Raw genomic sequence first — 16,849 nt, 5'->3', positions numbered from 1 at the left:
GTTTATTTACGTGGTAACTATTGTAGATAGCATTTTATTTATTTTTATTTTTTTAAATGTTTATTCACTTTTGAAAGAGACAGAGGGCAAGTGGGGGAGGGGCAGAGACAGAGGGAGACACCATCTGAAGCAGGTTCCAGGCTCTGAGCTGTCAGCACCCTTAACGGACTGAGCCACCCAGGTGCCCCTGTAGATAGCATTTTAATTTAAAATTTTATGTTCATTGATAATATACTTCAAAATTTTTTTTGATTGCCAGGACATTAAGAGTAACATTAAGTATATTTTAATTTTGGGAAGACCTTTCCTGTGGTGGTGCTATGTTAGAGTAGACATTTATTAGGAGGCAGATGATCTGGTTGAAGTCTTTGACACTTATGTGTTGTGTAAACTTGGGTACTTAACCTGATGAATTTCAGAGATACTAATACCTGCTTAAGTAATTGTAGGAGGTCAGGTGAAATGGGACAAGTGAAAGCACTTTGTATACCATGCAATACTTTATTAGAGTATGCTTATATTGCCTGAGTCATCTTGATCATGATAGTATAAAATATTTACAAATTAATGTGTATTCAGTAAAAATTTATGTACAAGTAAAAGTAAAGCAGCTTTTCCTTGAGTTTAGTGGCTTACTAAATTTTTTTTTTTTTTTTACTTTTTTAAAATTTACATTCAAGTTATACGGTGCAACAGTGATTTCAGAGTGGTTTACTAATCTTAATAGTGAATTTCTGTTAGTAAAATTGGGGGAAGATTACATAGTTGCTTGATAGTTTGCCACAGTTTTGGGACGGTGTCTCCCCTCAACATGTAATTTAGATTTAAAAGTTAGTTTAGTCTAAGGAGTTTATAAAAATACTTGTGGTGGACAAGTTTCTTGTTTGACAAATGTTTATTGGCTAGGTGATTTGAAAAGGTCCAGGACAGGTGAAAGTTTTCAGTTCATGGGCTTATTTTACTCACTTTGGGCTGTTTTCTTTTAAGAATTTGATTACCACTTTGTAGGATTTTCATTCTCAACTAAGTGGATTAACTACATTAATTACAAAGTTTATAAGATTTTGGCCTGACTTTTGTTGAGAGTGGAAATGGAAGATGGTTGTAGAAAGACCTGGGCAGGAGACCCCTGGGTGGCTCAGTCAGTTAAAGTGTCTGTAAAGCGTCTGACTTTGGCTCAGCTCATGATCTCAAGGTTCCTGAGTTCCAGCCCCATGTCATGCTCTGTGCTGACAGTTCAGAGTCTGGAGCCTGCTTTGGATTCTGTGTCTCTCTGTCTCTCTCAAAAATAAATAAACATTAAAAAAATTTGGGGCGCCTGGGTGGCTCAGTCGGTTAAGCGTCCGACTTCAGCCAGGTCACGATCTCGCGGTCCGTGAGTTCGAGCCCCGCGTCAGGCTCTGGGCTGATGGCTCAGAGCCTGGAGCCTGTTTCCGATTCTGTGTCTCCCTCTCTCTCTGCCCCTCCCCCGTTCATGCTCTGTCTCTCTCTGTCCCAAAAATAAATAAACGTTGAAAAAAAAAATTAAAAAAAAAAATTTAAAAGGAAAAAGAAGAGAGACCTGGTCAGGGTAATTTCTGGGGTGGTTGGTTTGAATTTGTTAGGCTGTCTGTCATTCCTGCTTGCGATAGATCAGGTCATGAAAAATATACTGTTGGATGACCATCATTCAGATAGAGTTCTAATACCTTTTAACTTTCAAAGCAGCTGGTGTAAATTAAAGAACACGTATGTCTATGCATGTCTATGTATGTCTATTCATATAAATCACAAAAGTTAGAACTAATGTAAAACCAGAACTTGACTAATTAACCTTAAAGTGTGATGTAGTTAAAATATGCTAAAGGACTTTAAAAGATGCTAAAGCATTTTTTGTTTCAGATTCTTATACCATATATGCTATTATTCTTTTCATTGCTTTGTGCTTTTCTTGATTACATTTAAAGGGCAAGAGGTAGCCTTTTTATTTGGCAGTGCATAGAAGCATCAATAGTTAAAATTTTGTAAGCATACACATTTCAGTGAAACTAAAAATGACTTTGTGTTATATTTTAAATTTAAATCCAAGTTAACATATAGTGTAATAATGATTTCAGGAGTAGAAAGAATTTAGTGATCTTTCACTTACCTACAACACCAAGTGCTCATCCCAAGTCCCAAGCAAGTGCCCTCCCTAATGCCCATCATCCATTTAGCCCATTCCGCCACCCAGAATCCCTCTAGCAACCCTGTTTGTTCTCTGTATTCAAGTGTCTTTATGGTTTGCTTCCCTCTCTGTTTAAAATGACTCTTTAAAAGAGATAATCTTAATTAACCAAGAACTATGATTTTTATCAATGAATGGCTTTTCTACAGTGGTTATATTTGGAAGTAACATTAAGGTACATGATATAATGAAATACTTATAAAACAGCTAAGTTTTGGTTATATTCTTTTTTAATTTTTTTAAGAGTTTATTTTGAGAGAGAGAGACTATGTCCATGTGCCTGTGCATGCACATGCGTGCACGCACGCGCGCGCGCGCACACACACACACACACACACACACACACACGCAGGAGGGGCCGTGAGAGAGGGGAGAGAATCCCAAGCATCCTCAACCAATGTTCAGCGTGGAGCCCCGTCTTGGGGCTAGATTCCACTAACCATGAGATCATGACCTGAGCCGAAATCAAGAGTTGGACACTTACCTAACTGAACCACCCAGGTACCCACCCCTCTTTCATTTATTTATTTATTTTTATTTTAAAAAATTAAAAAAAAAATTATTTTTTATTTTTGAGAGAGACAGACAGACACAGGGTGCAAGCAGGAAAGGGGCAGAGAGAGAGGGAGATACAGAATCTGAAGCAGGTTCCAGGCTCTCAGCTGTCAGCACAGAGCCTGACATAGGGGCTTGAGCTCACAAACCATGAGATCATGACCTGAGCCAAAGTTGGAGGCATAACCGACTGAGCCACCCAGGCGCCCCACTTTAAAAAAATTTTTTTTATTGTCTTAGAACTCTATATTCTTGACAGTTTTTGTGGGAGTTTCTTATCTGAATTTCGATCATTAATTCATAAAACCTCATCTTTTGCAATCTTACTTTTCTGGACAAAGATGACAGCTGAAACATAATTTGGTAGACTGAATGCACTCTGGGCCAACAACATAAAGATACTTTGAAAATACTTAATGAAGTTGCTTAGGTTTCTTTAGGAGGGTGTGAAAAATTTGAAGGAACTGAAGAAGTTTCTTCCTGTCTGTTTTAATGTGCATGCCGTTTTGTAGCTTTTCTAACAGAGTACTTCTGAGATTCATTATTAACAGTCTTTTAAAACAAAGACTGGAAATTAGCTGGGATTAAATTATTCTTTACATTGCTCAGAATTATTTTCTATTTGATACAGTGTCTATATACATTGTATATACTATATACAATGTATATAGTAGACTCCTCAGTATGCTAATTTATTGTTAAAACCAACAAGCCTTTTTAGGGAAATTCCCAAGCTGAAGGGTAATGTTGCCAAATCCCCACTAGGCTGGTTTTGATACGAGGTTCTCTGCTGCATTAGGTTAATGTGACTTTTCTAGATGCTTCAATTTTGTTATCTGTGATTCCGTAATTGAGAGATAGTGTCGTGTGTGTGGTTAAGCTTCTGGAGCTTGATTTCTGTATTGGAGTTCAACTTTATTTAAAATCATTTAAAAAATACCAAGTATCTACTAGGTGCAATACATTGTTTTAGGGTCTTAAGATCATTGAACAAAACGAAATTCCTGCCCTTGTGGAGCTTATGTTATATAGTTAGGGGCAGAAAAAGGTAAACATCATAAGCAAGTAGATTACCTAGCATGTTAAGAGGTGGTAACTATTATGGAAAATGTATAACAGATAAAAGGGGGATTGGGTGTGAGTGCATGTGGGGACAGTTTTAAATCGCATAGCAGGAAAAAGCCTCATTAACAAGATGATGATTGAGCAAAGACTGAGAGTAGGTAAAGGATTTAGTTATAAGTATCTCTGGGAGAAAGTATACCAGGCCTAGAATAGCCAGTACAATAGGCCTAAGGCAATGGCATGCTAGAAGATACAGGGAGATAAGAAAGTCTGGTTACTGGACTCAAGTGGAGCAAGGGGGAAAGTATAGGAGATGAGGTCTGAAAGGTGGTGGTGGTGGATTGTGGAGGGCCTTGCAGACCATTATAAGGACTTTGGTTCTGCCAGTTACTAGTTTTGTAACCTTTGGTAAGTTATTTAACCCTTCAGTTTTTTTCTCTTGTAGTGCTACTCTCTTGAGTAGTTAATAGCACCACTCTCATAAGTTTGTTGTTTGGATTATGAGAGTTAATACCTGCAAAGTCCTAGGAACACTGCTAAGCAAAGTCTAAAGTATATGTTCATTGCATCTTTAAAGGTAAAGTGAACATTAAAAGGTTAATTCTTTTTCATTTGAAAAGGTAGCAGAGGAAGAAGTGAGTGCTCTTTGCTTTGATTTTTTCTATAATAAATTGCTTAAACTTTAATTATAGCCCTTACTACATAATGTTACTACTATTAACATTATTTGTTGTATGTGTACTTAGCATCTTTGCTACCTTATGAACTCCTATGGTCAGAGACCGTGGTATTTTATGCATGTCTTAGGAATCTTAGATAGCATGTTGTACATGCATATCAGGTGATCAGAACATTGACTCAAATTAATGACAAAAATGTTGGCTTAATTAATGAATCAGCCCACCTGCTGGGATGTATATTGGAATATTGCCAGTCTTTCAAAACTAAATAATGGGAGGACAGTAGCTAATGGTCCCTGAAAAATACTTCATTTATTTTCTTAATGTGCCGTAGTTATTAAAATTGGTATTGGTAGAAAATTGCCTTAATTATTAACTAAGTGTGAGAGTTTATACCATGTGAAATTAAAAGTCCATATTCACAGTATAGTATGGATCTGTTATATTAACATCTATCATTGGTTAAAAATATTTTTATTGACAGCATAAATATACTGCTACCTTAAAACAGTTTTAGTCTTAATTTCACTGTTTATATCTGCACAAGTGATATAATTAGGGAATATTTAGCTAGTAAAATCTTAAATCCTAGGAATTGCCAAGAAGGAATATTCACTATAACTCCTGAAGTGAGGGAGTGAAGCATGTTGAAAGAGGAAGATTATAATTGACCTTTGGGTGGTTCAGGAGCTTTGTACCTCTCTTTTTGTACTTGCAGGGTCTTCAGTTTCCAGCTTGGTAGGTCCTTTCCTTATTGTTGGCAGAGAGGAGTGGGAGATTTAAAGGAAGAATAGAGACTTGGAAGGAGAAGTGAAATTGGTAGATGATGCTAAATGAATTAGAGTTCCAGAGACAGAGACTGTGTGGCAAGTGAGTTAGGGAAAACTGTGTGTTTCCATGGTAGAGGAAACATTGTAATGGGAAATATATTCCAAAATTTCTGTTACAGGTTTAGACCTTGAGGTAATAATATTTTGTGCATGTGGGTGTGTATGTGTGTGTGTGGGGGCATGTTTCCTATTTCTTTTTGCTTTACTATTTTATTTTTTGTTTCTCTTTTAACATGTCTAGTTATGTTCTTTGATGTATGATAGCCTTAATTTAGGGCTTTGAATCAAAAGTGATGCAAGAAGATGAGTAGGCTTTTTGTGAAAATGTTTTCAACAGAATATTAACATTTCGAAAACATTTGTCCAGTCTGTAGATTTTATTTTACCATATTCCATGATGGCATATGAAATACTGTCTTGATTGCGGGGTAAATATACCCAGTCAACTTTCAAAAAGACTCATAATGTAATACTAAAATATATAATTAGAAGACATTTTTATTTCTTGTATGTAGACTTTGCTCTGCTTTTTCTGTTCAAGTTTACACTGTTCTATAGCTTTAGAAATTCTAAAAGTTGAGGACACCTGGGTGGCTCCATTGGTTAAGTGTCTGACTTCAGCTCAGGTCATGATCTCGCAGTTTGATAGTTCTAGCCCCATGTCAGGCTCTGTGCTGACAGCTCAGAGCCTGGAGCCTGCTTTGGATTCTGTCTCCCTCTCTCTCTCTCTCTCTGTCCCTCCCCTGCTTGCACTCTGTCTCCCTCTCAAAAATAAATAATAAACATTAAATTAAAAAAATTCTAAAAGTTGAACACAGTGAAGACCATAGATAGCAGTGTAGTGCAAATACAGTTTTGCTTTACTTTACCTGTTTTTAATAATGTCCACCACAATAGTACAGTTTTATGGCAAGTATGTATTCAAAAATTGTTTTACATAATTGAGAATGATGGCATATATGCTCTTCTGAGTGCTTGGAAACAAAGCTTTGAGGCAGGCAATTAAGAGCTTAGTAAAAAAAATTTTAAATAGATTTCTTGATTGGTAATTATTTTAGTAACGAAGCTACTGACTGGCTGAGGAATAGAAAATGCTGCATTATCAGAAAGGCTATAGTGTTTGTGATCCCTCGATAAAATTATATAAACATAATTTTGGATTAATATATTGGTTATTTCCTCAAGATTTAAAGTTTAATTGTTTTGCTTTTACGTTTATAGCTTTTATTGATTTGCAAGATATTTATTGAGCCCTGAAAATGTGTGTTAGGGCTGTTATATAAATGCTTTGTTATTTCTGAATAAAAAATTAAATTTGGCCTATTCTTTGTTTCTAATAAAGTTTCAGCTTTCAGTCTTCATTGTCTTTATTACCTCCCTTTCATATGCCAGCAAAAAATACCCCAGTTGCATAAAGGAAATTATATGTGTCCAGTATTAATGCAGTACCAACATAGGATATTAACTTTCTGTGTTAGTCTCTGTTAAAAGGTTGATTATAGCATAACACTTAAAAAATATGTACGGACCATATTGGTATTATTAAATACCTTTGCCTTGAAAAAAAAATGAAAATTTTTTTTAATGTTTATTTTTATTTATTTTTTTTTAATTTTTTAACATTTATTTATTTTTGAGACAGAGACAGCATGAACGGGGAGGAGCAGAGAGAGAGGGAGACACAGAATCTGAAACAGGCTCCAGGCTCTGAGCTGTCAGCACAGAGCCTGACGCGGGGCTCGAACTCATGGACCGTGAGATCATGACCTGAGCCGAAGTCGGACGCTTGACCGACCAAGCCACCCAGGCGCCCCTTAATGTTTATTTTTGACAGAGAGAGAGAGAGAAAGACAGAGAGGGAGCATGAGTGGGGGAGGGGCAGAGAGAGAGGGAGACACAGAATGTGAAGCAGGCTCTGAACTGTCAGCACAGAGTCCGACATGGGGCTTGAACTCACTAAACATGAGATTGTGACCTGAGCTGAAGTTGGATGCTCAGCCAACTGAGTCACCCAGGCGCCCCTGAAAAAAATTTTTAAATGGTTTTTTGAGAGAGACAGTATGTGCACGAGTGGGGGAGGGGCAGAGAAAGATGGGGGGGTGGTGAGGGAGAGAGAGAATCCCAAGCAGGTTCCTCAGTCAGTGCAGAGCCAGATGCAGGCTTAACTCATGAACTGAGAGATCATGACCTGAGCAGAAATGAAGAGTCAGATGCTTACCTGACTGAGCCGCCCAGGTGCCCCACCTTGAAAATTTTAAATACTTAATGTTTTTGTATTTTTAAAAGCTATATTGATGTAGCTAGACCTTTGAGCTGAGGGAAATGTTATTTTGGGGTTTCGTCAGGAAGTAGTACTCTTTGAATAATGGAGAGTATCAACATAAGATTTTAATGAAGCACATTTTGTGTTTACTTTTTTTATTTGAAAGTTGTTTAAGATAATTTTGGGTTATTGCTCTGATTTTAAAGAGATCTTAATCCTCAACTAGAAATTAGGCTTGAAAAAGTCCAATTAGGTTCTGGTCATTTCCTTGGAATATCATTTATCACTGATGGGTCATTAAGTATTAGTTGCTACTAATTCTATTTAATCCAACCATATCTATTAATCCAGTATCTGGCTTGGAAAGAATGTTGTTAGATTTAGCATATCTAGGTATAATTATTTTATCTGACTTTAAGAATATGTCTAATTCTGATTCTTTTGGGAGATAACCTGTATTTTTGTACTTTTATAGGATAGAGGGGAGGAATCGGGAGCTTGGAAATTCAGCCAAGTGATCTGGTGGGATGGGCATTTGCCTGACATACTATATAGAGGTAATCTAACACTGTTTTACTCAGTCTTTATTTTTACCTGTGATAGATGCCCATATGCTTGTATTATGAACAGCACTAATCACAACTATTGGATAGCACTCTGTATTTACTGGATGATCGTTTTTCCTTTTATACCCACTTACATATAAGCATGACACACACACACACACACACACACACACACACATATATATATATATATATATATATATATATATATAAAATATATACACACACATATATATGGCATGGTATTGCTGTATATAAATAACGAATGTCTATACATTGAAAAGAGTTAATGGTATTAGTTTTATAGGATGTAGATCATTATCTTTTCTCACTTAACTAGATTACTTGCATGTTTCTTTTTTAGGCCCAGTTCTGTTATTTTAGGAAGACAGATGATCCTCTCCTTTCTTGTTGGCTTATGTTGGTACATATGTTAGGCCTGTGCTTTATCCTTCAAACAAGTGAAAGAAAATTAAATATTTAACAGTTTTCAGGGTATTTACATATCTGTCAGTGGCACATACTCGCATGTCAGTTGTTAATGATTATAAAAATTCTGAAGATTCTCGTAAATTTAGTTTTGAGAATTCTTTAAAAATGAGTATGTGACAATATTAGTGGCTGTATTTTAAGATTTCCTTCTTTTTCCAAGTTTTCTGGTAATTGTCAAGTTCAACATTTCTCACTCCTTCAACATTTCCTTACCCAGGTTTGTTATGAGACACACTTAGGCATTAGAGAATGTTATAAGGTTAAAAAAAAAAAAGGTTTTCCTTGTTCCTTTTCACAGTTAATGTGTGTATTATGTCTGTAGTATGTGTGTATATGTATGTGTGTATTCTTTCAGACATTTTCTATATATATGCAGATATTTATATATATACCTGTATTTACATATTCTTTACACAATTGAGATCACACCATACATATTGTTTAGCAATATATCTTTTTTGTTGTTAATTTCTGCATTTTTGTATATCATTTCTTCTCTTTTCATTATGTGTAGTATTCCAGTATTTGGGTATACCATAATTTTATTAACTGCTTACTTATTAATGGCTGTTTAGGTTTTCAGGTGCTTTTGCTATAATAAATGGTAATATGGTAGATATTCTTGGACATGTCTTTGCATATATTTTAAAAAGTACATGCAGTATAAATCCCTAAGGGAAAAATTGTTGGGCCAGAGAGCATGTACATTTAATAATTAGGTGGATGAATTGCCTAAAAGGATTATTCCAATATCAGTAAGTCTAGGAAAATGGGAATCTCTAGCTCAGTGACCACGCTAGCTAGTGTCAAACTTTTTAATAATTTGTTAGTATTTTGTTGTTTAGTATTGCTTTCCAAAATTTCATTATGAGTGAGCTTCAGCATTTTTCCATTATTGGCTGTGTGTATATTTTCAGTGATCTCTTTGGTCCTGTGCTGAGTCCCTAGTCATTCATTAGGCAAATTATTTTCACTGAATTTTTCTTCTTCTGATCTTATGATTTTGATTTTACCTTATGGAAGTTTTCATTTTTTATGATTGAATTTAGTCTTTTCCTTTATGGCTGGGCATGGGGGGTTTCTGGATAAAGTTTAAAAGGTCTCCGTCGTTGATTGTAGGGCTCACTTTTTCCTCTGTGTTGTCACATCTCCGAAATGACATGAATTGCTGGTTTGTCATAATTTGACATTATTATTATTTTCTTTCTTAGTTAACACATAAAATAGTCATGTAGCTTAAGATTGGTAGTTTTAGATTCAGTGAATTATGGTACTTGAAAAAGTTATATGGGTTTTCTGTTATTTTTTTTTATGGTTTACTTCGCTTAAAATCTTCATTTAATGTTGAATATATTTGGCTTATAAACAGTAGATGTAGAGATTTAGCTTTCCTTTTTTTCCGGCAGGCTAACTAGTTGTCCCCATTCCAATTATTGAATGATGCATTTCTTTTTTACATTTTGAAATGCCACATTTCTCATATACTGAATTTCCGTGTTTTTGGAGAACATGTTTCTGAAATCATTTCTGTTCAGTTCATCTGCTTGTCTGTGTATTGATAGTATTAAGAGAATTCAGTAAAGGAACTGCTTATAAAAGTAATATACACAAATAATTTTTTATACAAATATAATAGGCATTAGGACTAATCGTGTAAGAAAAGGTATACATTCATAATAACTAAAAAGATAAAATGTCTGGGAGCAGTCTGAAGAAAATTTTGAAATTCTACTGAGGGATAAGAAAGAAAATTTGAACCAATTCAAATTAAAAAATATTTTTAATGTTTATATTTGAAGGAGAAAGAGACAGAGCGTGAGTGGGCGAGGAGCAGAGAGAGAGAGAGAGAGAGAGAGATCCAAAGCAGGCTCCAGGCTTTCAGCTGTCAACGTAGAGCCCAATGCAGGGCTCAAACCCACAGACTCAAACCCACAGACTCAAACCCACAGGGCTCAAACCCACAGAGATCATGACCTGAGTTGAAGTTGGAGCTTAACAGACCCTGGTGCCCCTGAATCAATTCAAATTTCTTTCCTTTCCTTTTCTTTTCTTTTCTTTTCTTTTCTTTTCTTTTCTTTTCTTTTCTTTTCTTTTCTTTTCTTTTCTTCCTTCCTTCCTTTCTGTCTTTCTGTCTTTCTGTCTTTCTTTCTTTTGAAAGAGAACATGTGCACGTCCACACCAGCAGGTGGTGGGGGAGGGGCAGAGAGAAAGGGGGACAGAAGATATGAAGTGGGTGGGCTCTGTGCTGACAGCAGGGAGTCTGATGCGGGGCTCAAACTAAGTGTTCAGTGAGATCGGGACCTGAGCTGGAAGGCTCAATGGCGCCCCATCAATTCAAATTTTTGATAGAACGTTATGATATCACTCTAAAAATAAAATTGATTTTATTTATTGATTTAATATTTTATGATCTTGTTTAACTCGTTAATGGTGACTTTGCTGAACTCATTTATTAGTTTCTCTTTCTAGTCTTAGTTTGTTGAGAGTTTTTATCATGAATAGGTGTTGAATTTTGTTGGGTGCTTTTTTTCTATTGAGGCTCCCATATGGGTTTTTCCTGTATTCTCTTAATATAGTGTATTATCTTACTTGATTTTCAGATGTTAAACTACGTTTGCATTCATGGGGTACATCTTACTTGGTCATGGTGTGTAGGCCTTTTTATATGTTGCTAGATTCAGTTTGCTAGTATTTTGTAAGAATTTTTTTTTTTTATCTAATTTTATAATTATAGGCATCGCTGAGTAGTTTTCATGTAATTTTCTTTGACTTTGGTATCAAGTTAACTCTGGCTTCACGGATTGAGTTTCAGAATGTACCGTTTTCCTGTTTTGTGAAGGAATTTGTGAAGGATTAATATTTCTTCCTTAAATATTTGGTGGAATTCATCAGTGAAGCCATTTTGGCCTGTTCTTTTCTTTGTGGGAAATTTAATTAAAAAAAAATTTTTTTAAATGTATGTTTATTTTTGAGAGAAAGAGCATGAACAAGGGAGGAGCAGATAAAGAGGGAGACACAGAATCCGAAGCAGGCTCCAGGCTCTGAGCTGCCAGCACAGAGCACGACGCGGAGCTCGAACTCACCAACCGTGAGATTGTGACCTGAGCCGAAGTCAGATATTAACCGACTGAGCCACCCAGGCGCTCCTCTTTGTGGGAAATTTTGAAATACTAATTCAGTTTGTTTAATTGTTACATTCAGATTTTTCTATTTCCTCTTTAGTCAGTTTTGATAATATGTGTCATTTTAGGAATTTGTTCATGTTACAAAGTTGTGTAATGTGTTGGCATAAATTTACTTATAATATTCCTTCCTTTATAATTCTTAAAAATTTTTTTGAGGTATTATTTACATATAACCTTGTATTTCCGTCTTATAACTTAATTTTTGTGAGGTCAGTATTACCATCCCCTCTTTCATTCCTGTTTTTGGTAATTGTGTTTTCTTTTTGTTCTTAGTCTGCCTAAAAGTTTGTCAGTTTTGTTGATCTTAAAGAATCAAGTTTTTTTCTGTTTTGAATTTCGTTAATTTCTGCTCTCTTTATTATTCCCTTTGCTTACTTTAGGGTTTAGTTAAATTTATAAATTTCCTTCTAAGTACTTTAGCTGCATCTCATAAATTTTGATGTTTTTGTTTTCATTCAGTTAAAAATATTCTCTAATTGTTCTTTTAATTTCTTTTTTGACTCCTAAATTATTTAGAAGTGTGAAGTTTAATTCCTGAACACATGTGGATTTTCCAGTTTCTAATTTAGTGGATATTTAATTCTGTTATGATTGAAGAACGTATTTTGTATGAGTTCCGTCCTTTTAAATTTATGAGACTTGTTATGTAGCCTACTTTTTGGTCTGACCTGGAGAATGTTCCTTGTGTGCTTGAAAACAACATGTATTCTGTTGTTTACGGAGGTTTTTTGTATAAGCCAGTTTAGTCTAGTTTGTTGTTAGTATGAGTCAGGTTTTCTGTATCTTTGCTAATTTTCTGTCTAGTTATTCTATCAATTATATAGAATGGAGAATTGAAATCTCCAACTATTGTTGAATTTTCTGTTTTTTCAATAATGTTATTGCTTCATTATTTTGGGGCTCTTTTTAGGTGCATATACATTTATAATTGTTAACAATATCTTCCTGATTTATTGATATTTTATCATCATGAAATACTTTTCTTTGTCATCAGTAATATTTGTCTTAAGGCAAATACTAATATATTTATGTTATCGATAGAACTATCCACTTCTTTACAGTTACTGTTTCCATAGAATATCCTTTCCCACTCATCTTTTAACTTTCAGTCTTGAATGTAAAGTGTGTCTCTTGTTGACAGAATATAGTTAAATCTTGTGGGCATTTTTGGTCCAATCTGACACCCTCTGGCCTTCGCATTGGGCTGTTTAGACCATTCACATTTAATTATGGACATGGCTGGGTTTACATTTGTCATTTTGCCACTTGTTTTATGTATGTCTCTTATTTTTGTTCCTCTGTGCCTCCTTTAGTGCCTCTTTTTATGTCAAGTATTTTTTAGTGTATCATATAATTACTCCATTGATTTTTTTTTCTTTATTAAATATAAATATAAAGATATATTCTTTTTTTTTTTAATATAAAGATATATTCTTTGTGGTTGCTTTAGGGTTTACATTATGCATTTTAACAGTCTGCTTAATATTAACTTTAATTCATTGTCAGTAAGATATGGAAACTTTGCTCCAGTATAGCTCCCATTTTTTTCCTTCCTCTATTGTGCCACTGTTATTGTATATATTTCACATTTATGTATGCTATAAAACCAGCAATATGATATTATAATCATTGCTTCATATATTCTTATGTCATTAAAAGATGCTGAGAGGGGCGCCTGGGTGGTGCAGTCGGTTAAGCGTCCGACTTCAGCCAGGTCACGATCTCACGGTCCGTGAGTTCGAGCCCCGCGTCAGGCTCTGGGCTGATGGCTCAGAGCCTGGAGCCTGTTTCCGATTCTGTGTCTCCCTCTCTCTCTGCCCCTCCCCCGTTCATGCTCTGTCTCTCTCTGTCCCAAAAATAAATAAACGTTGAAAAAAAAAAAAAAAAGATGCTGAGAGAAGAAATGAGAAAATATATTTATAGAGTCCTTTAGATTAACCTACATATTTTCCATTTTTGATGCTCTTCTGTTTTTCCTGTGTATCTGAATCTTCTGTCTTTTCCTTTCAGCTTGATGGACTTCCTTTAAAATTTCTTGTTAGGCAGGTTTGCTAGTAAAAAATTCTCTCATCCTTTCTTTGTCTGAGACACTTTATTTTGCCTTCATTATTGGATGATAATTCTGCTGCCATCTTGGTTGACAGCTTTTTTCTTTCAGCACTTTGAATATGTCATTCCACTGTTTTCTGGCCTCTATTGTTTATGATTGAAAGGTGTTAATCATGTTGAATTCCCTGCACAGTGCTGAGTGATTTTTCTTGTTATGGTTGCATTATTTTTCACTTAGTGTTTGCTTTCAGCAGTTTCACTATGATGTGTCTAGGTGTGGGTCTTTTTGTATTCTACCTGAGATTCATTGAATTCCTAAGACCTATAGATTTTATTTCTTTTTACTAAAAGTAAAATCTGGGAAGTTTTGTTAGATATTTTATTAAAAATGTTTCCCTCTGTTCTTTCCTCTCCAAAAGTGTTGATAAATTGGTCTCTGAGGTTCTGTTTAATCTTCTTCAACTTCTTTTCTCTCTGTTCTTCAGATTGGATAATTTCAGTAGATGTCTTCAAGGTCATTAATTTTTTTCTGCCATCTTGAATCTGCTGTTGAGCACTTCTAGGAAATATTTGTTTTAATTACTGTACTCTTTGACTTCAGAGTTTCCTGTGTGGTTCTTTTACATAATTTCTGTACATTTATTGAGAATCTGTTATTTGTTGATTATTTTCATAATTAAAGAAGTTTAAAGCATGGATTCTTTTAACACATGTATAATAGATGTTTTGAAACATTTGTTTGCTTAAACCAACGTCTGGAGATACTCAGATACTGTAGTGTTTGTTAATATAAATGTCATGCTTTCCATTTCCTTAGTAATCTTATAATTTATTGTTGGAAACTGGGCATCGTAGATAATATATTGAAGCAACTCCGTATTGTGACTCTCTCTTCCCCCTGCCTAGGTTATTGTTACTGTTGTCATTTCACTATCGTTTATATATTATACAATCCTATTGAAAGAAAATAAATTTTATTTTGGACAAAAGTTTATCTGGAAAAATCGACATGCATGAATATTAAGGAAATTTCTGAGATGGAAGGTTACTAAGGGATGAATAGCCCCATCAGAATTTAAACTTTTAATTTTATATTTGAGAAAGTGTGTGAGCACAGGAGAAGGGGCACAGGGAGAGAGAGAGAATCCGAGGCAGGCTTCACGCTCAGCACGGATGGTGCTCAAGTCCAAGGCCCTGAGATCATAACCCGAGCTGAAATGAGTTGGACTCTTAACTGACTGAGCCACCCAAGTGCTCAGAATTTAAACTAAAAAAATATGGATACAGGTGTGCCTGGATGGCTCATTTGTAAGAGCACACGACTCTTGATCTTGGGATCATGAATTTGAGTCCCACGTTGGGTGTAGAGATTAGTTAATAAACAAGTAAACTTCTGAAAAAATACGGATACAGCATTGAAATATTTTTAAAAAGTAAATTAGTATTATATTTTTTGGAAGTTCAAAGATGGAAATAATTACTTTGTTCTAGATGAGGAAGACCATTTTTCTTGCTTTTACACCACTGTAAAAATTGATATACAATCATATTATGTTTCATATATCACCTGGTCTCCTGTGGACTGTATATAAACTATTATTGATGGATAGGAATCTAATATTTTTAAAGACCTATGGTAGGGAATTCCATAAACTCTTCAGTCTTTACTCTGCCCAGAAGTACTGTCAGGCAGATTTATTGTGTACAGCTTATGTTCTTCATTTTTATTTGTATTTTTTGCATATGGTACACCGTCTTCCTATGATTAATTATTCTCATCTTATTGTCACCTTTTTCTGTCACAGATGACCTGGCTGATTATGTTTCTGTATCTAAATATTTTATAACATTTTACAACAATAATTGTTTCTGTTGTGAATAAATATTTATTCTGTACATGACTAGTTCTGTTTTCTTCTTTATCAAGCCTGGTATTGTATTTTCTTCCCTCTTCACTTAATAGACTTTACAAAGCAGTAAATAGTGCTATTAAGTGGTTTCTTAATCTTTGCTTAATCTTTTAAGTGGTTTCTTTGCGTTCTCTTTTCTAACTTTTTAGGTCTATAACCCTCTGAATTTCCTTCAACATCCCTTATCTCTGAAGTTGTAGATTCAGATTTAAGCAAATTGTTCTCTATAAGGCCAAGGTTATTTTACAGTTACTATTTACCACTATTTTATTCCCCTGGTTTCAGACTTAAAAGCAAGTCATTGTTCTGGTCATTCAGGCATAGTTTTCGTATTTACAAAGAATGATCACTTCATTATTCATACCAGTTTCTCCAGATTGTATTTATACAGTATTTTTCCCCCTTCCTAAGTAATTTTTTTTTTTTTTTTGTAGGACTTGGATGGCATAAGTGATTAAGGTGGTGTGGAGGGTATTTGAAGCTTACGAAAGGTAGAAACTCAACCATGATTTCTTTTTCAACTCTACAGCATTCCCTTCCTTGAAGTCTTCATTTTTATCTTAGTCTCAGGTAATGTCAACACTTGTGTTTTATAATCATGAATAAGTTAATTTTTTCAAACATGAAACCATTTTGGGTGATAGAATTTCATGTTGGTTTTTGTATTGTAGTTTGTTTTGGTGTTTATATCTGGTAGAAACCTGGGATTTTAATTTTTTCTTGAGAAAACAGTGTTAAGAGAAAATTGATAAGTAATGATATCATTTTTGATTTTAAGTTTTGTTTAACACAAAAATATGTGTAGCTTATTATGTAATAGTAAATGAAATTTAGATGGGAAGATATTTTCTCCTTTAACCCTTTTCTTAGAGTGTATTTTTTACCTGCCTATCATTAACACATATATATCCATGTTAAATTTTTCAGAATTTCCATGGAAACTCTGTGTTCATACATGGTAAAATGAGACCAATTGATGAAATTTAATGGTGTTTGGCATATAATTTTTGAAATGTGAAAAAACATCCCAGTTATTGTACATTTGTAC

The 16,849-nt window shown here is 34.6% G+C and overlaps 1 protein-coding gene across 7 annotated transcripts in view; it reads left to right on the top strand.

Moving 5' to 3' along the window:
• ZNF148 (zinc finger protein 148) overlaps window positions 1-16,849 on the top strand; it is a 130,290-nt gene that overhangs the window by 29,257 nt on the left and 84,184 nt on the right. For 2 of the 7 annotated variants that reach the window (XM_045502360.1, XM_045502362.1), the window contains exons 2-3: window positions 8,075-8,156; window positions 16,236-16,371. The exons of 1 other annotated variant lie outside the window; for it this stretch is intronic. The gene's annotated coding sequence lies outside the window, so the exon portion shown is untranslated. The remainder of the gene's footprint in view (window positions 1-8,074; window positions 8,157-16,235; window positions 16,372-16,849) is intronic. 4 more of the 7 variants (XM_045502359.1, XM_045502363.1, XM_045502364.1 and 1 more) reach the window with 3 other exon arrangements.

The sequence above is a fragment of the Leopardus geoffroyi genome, chromosome C2 (genome assembly GCF_018350155.1).
Source record: "Leopardus geoffroyi isolate Oge1 chromosome C2, O.geoffroyi_Oge1_pat1.0, whole genome shotgun sequence".
NCBI lineage: Eukaryota > Metazoa > Chordata > Mammalia > Carnivora > Felidae > Leopardus > Leopardus geoffroyi.
Note: the sequence above shows the minus strand (reverse complement) of the source record. Positions and strands in the feature narration are given on the sequence as shown.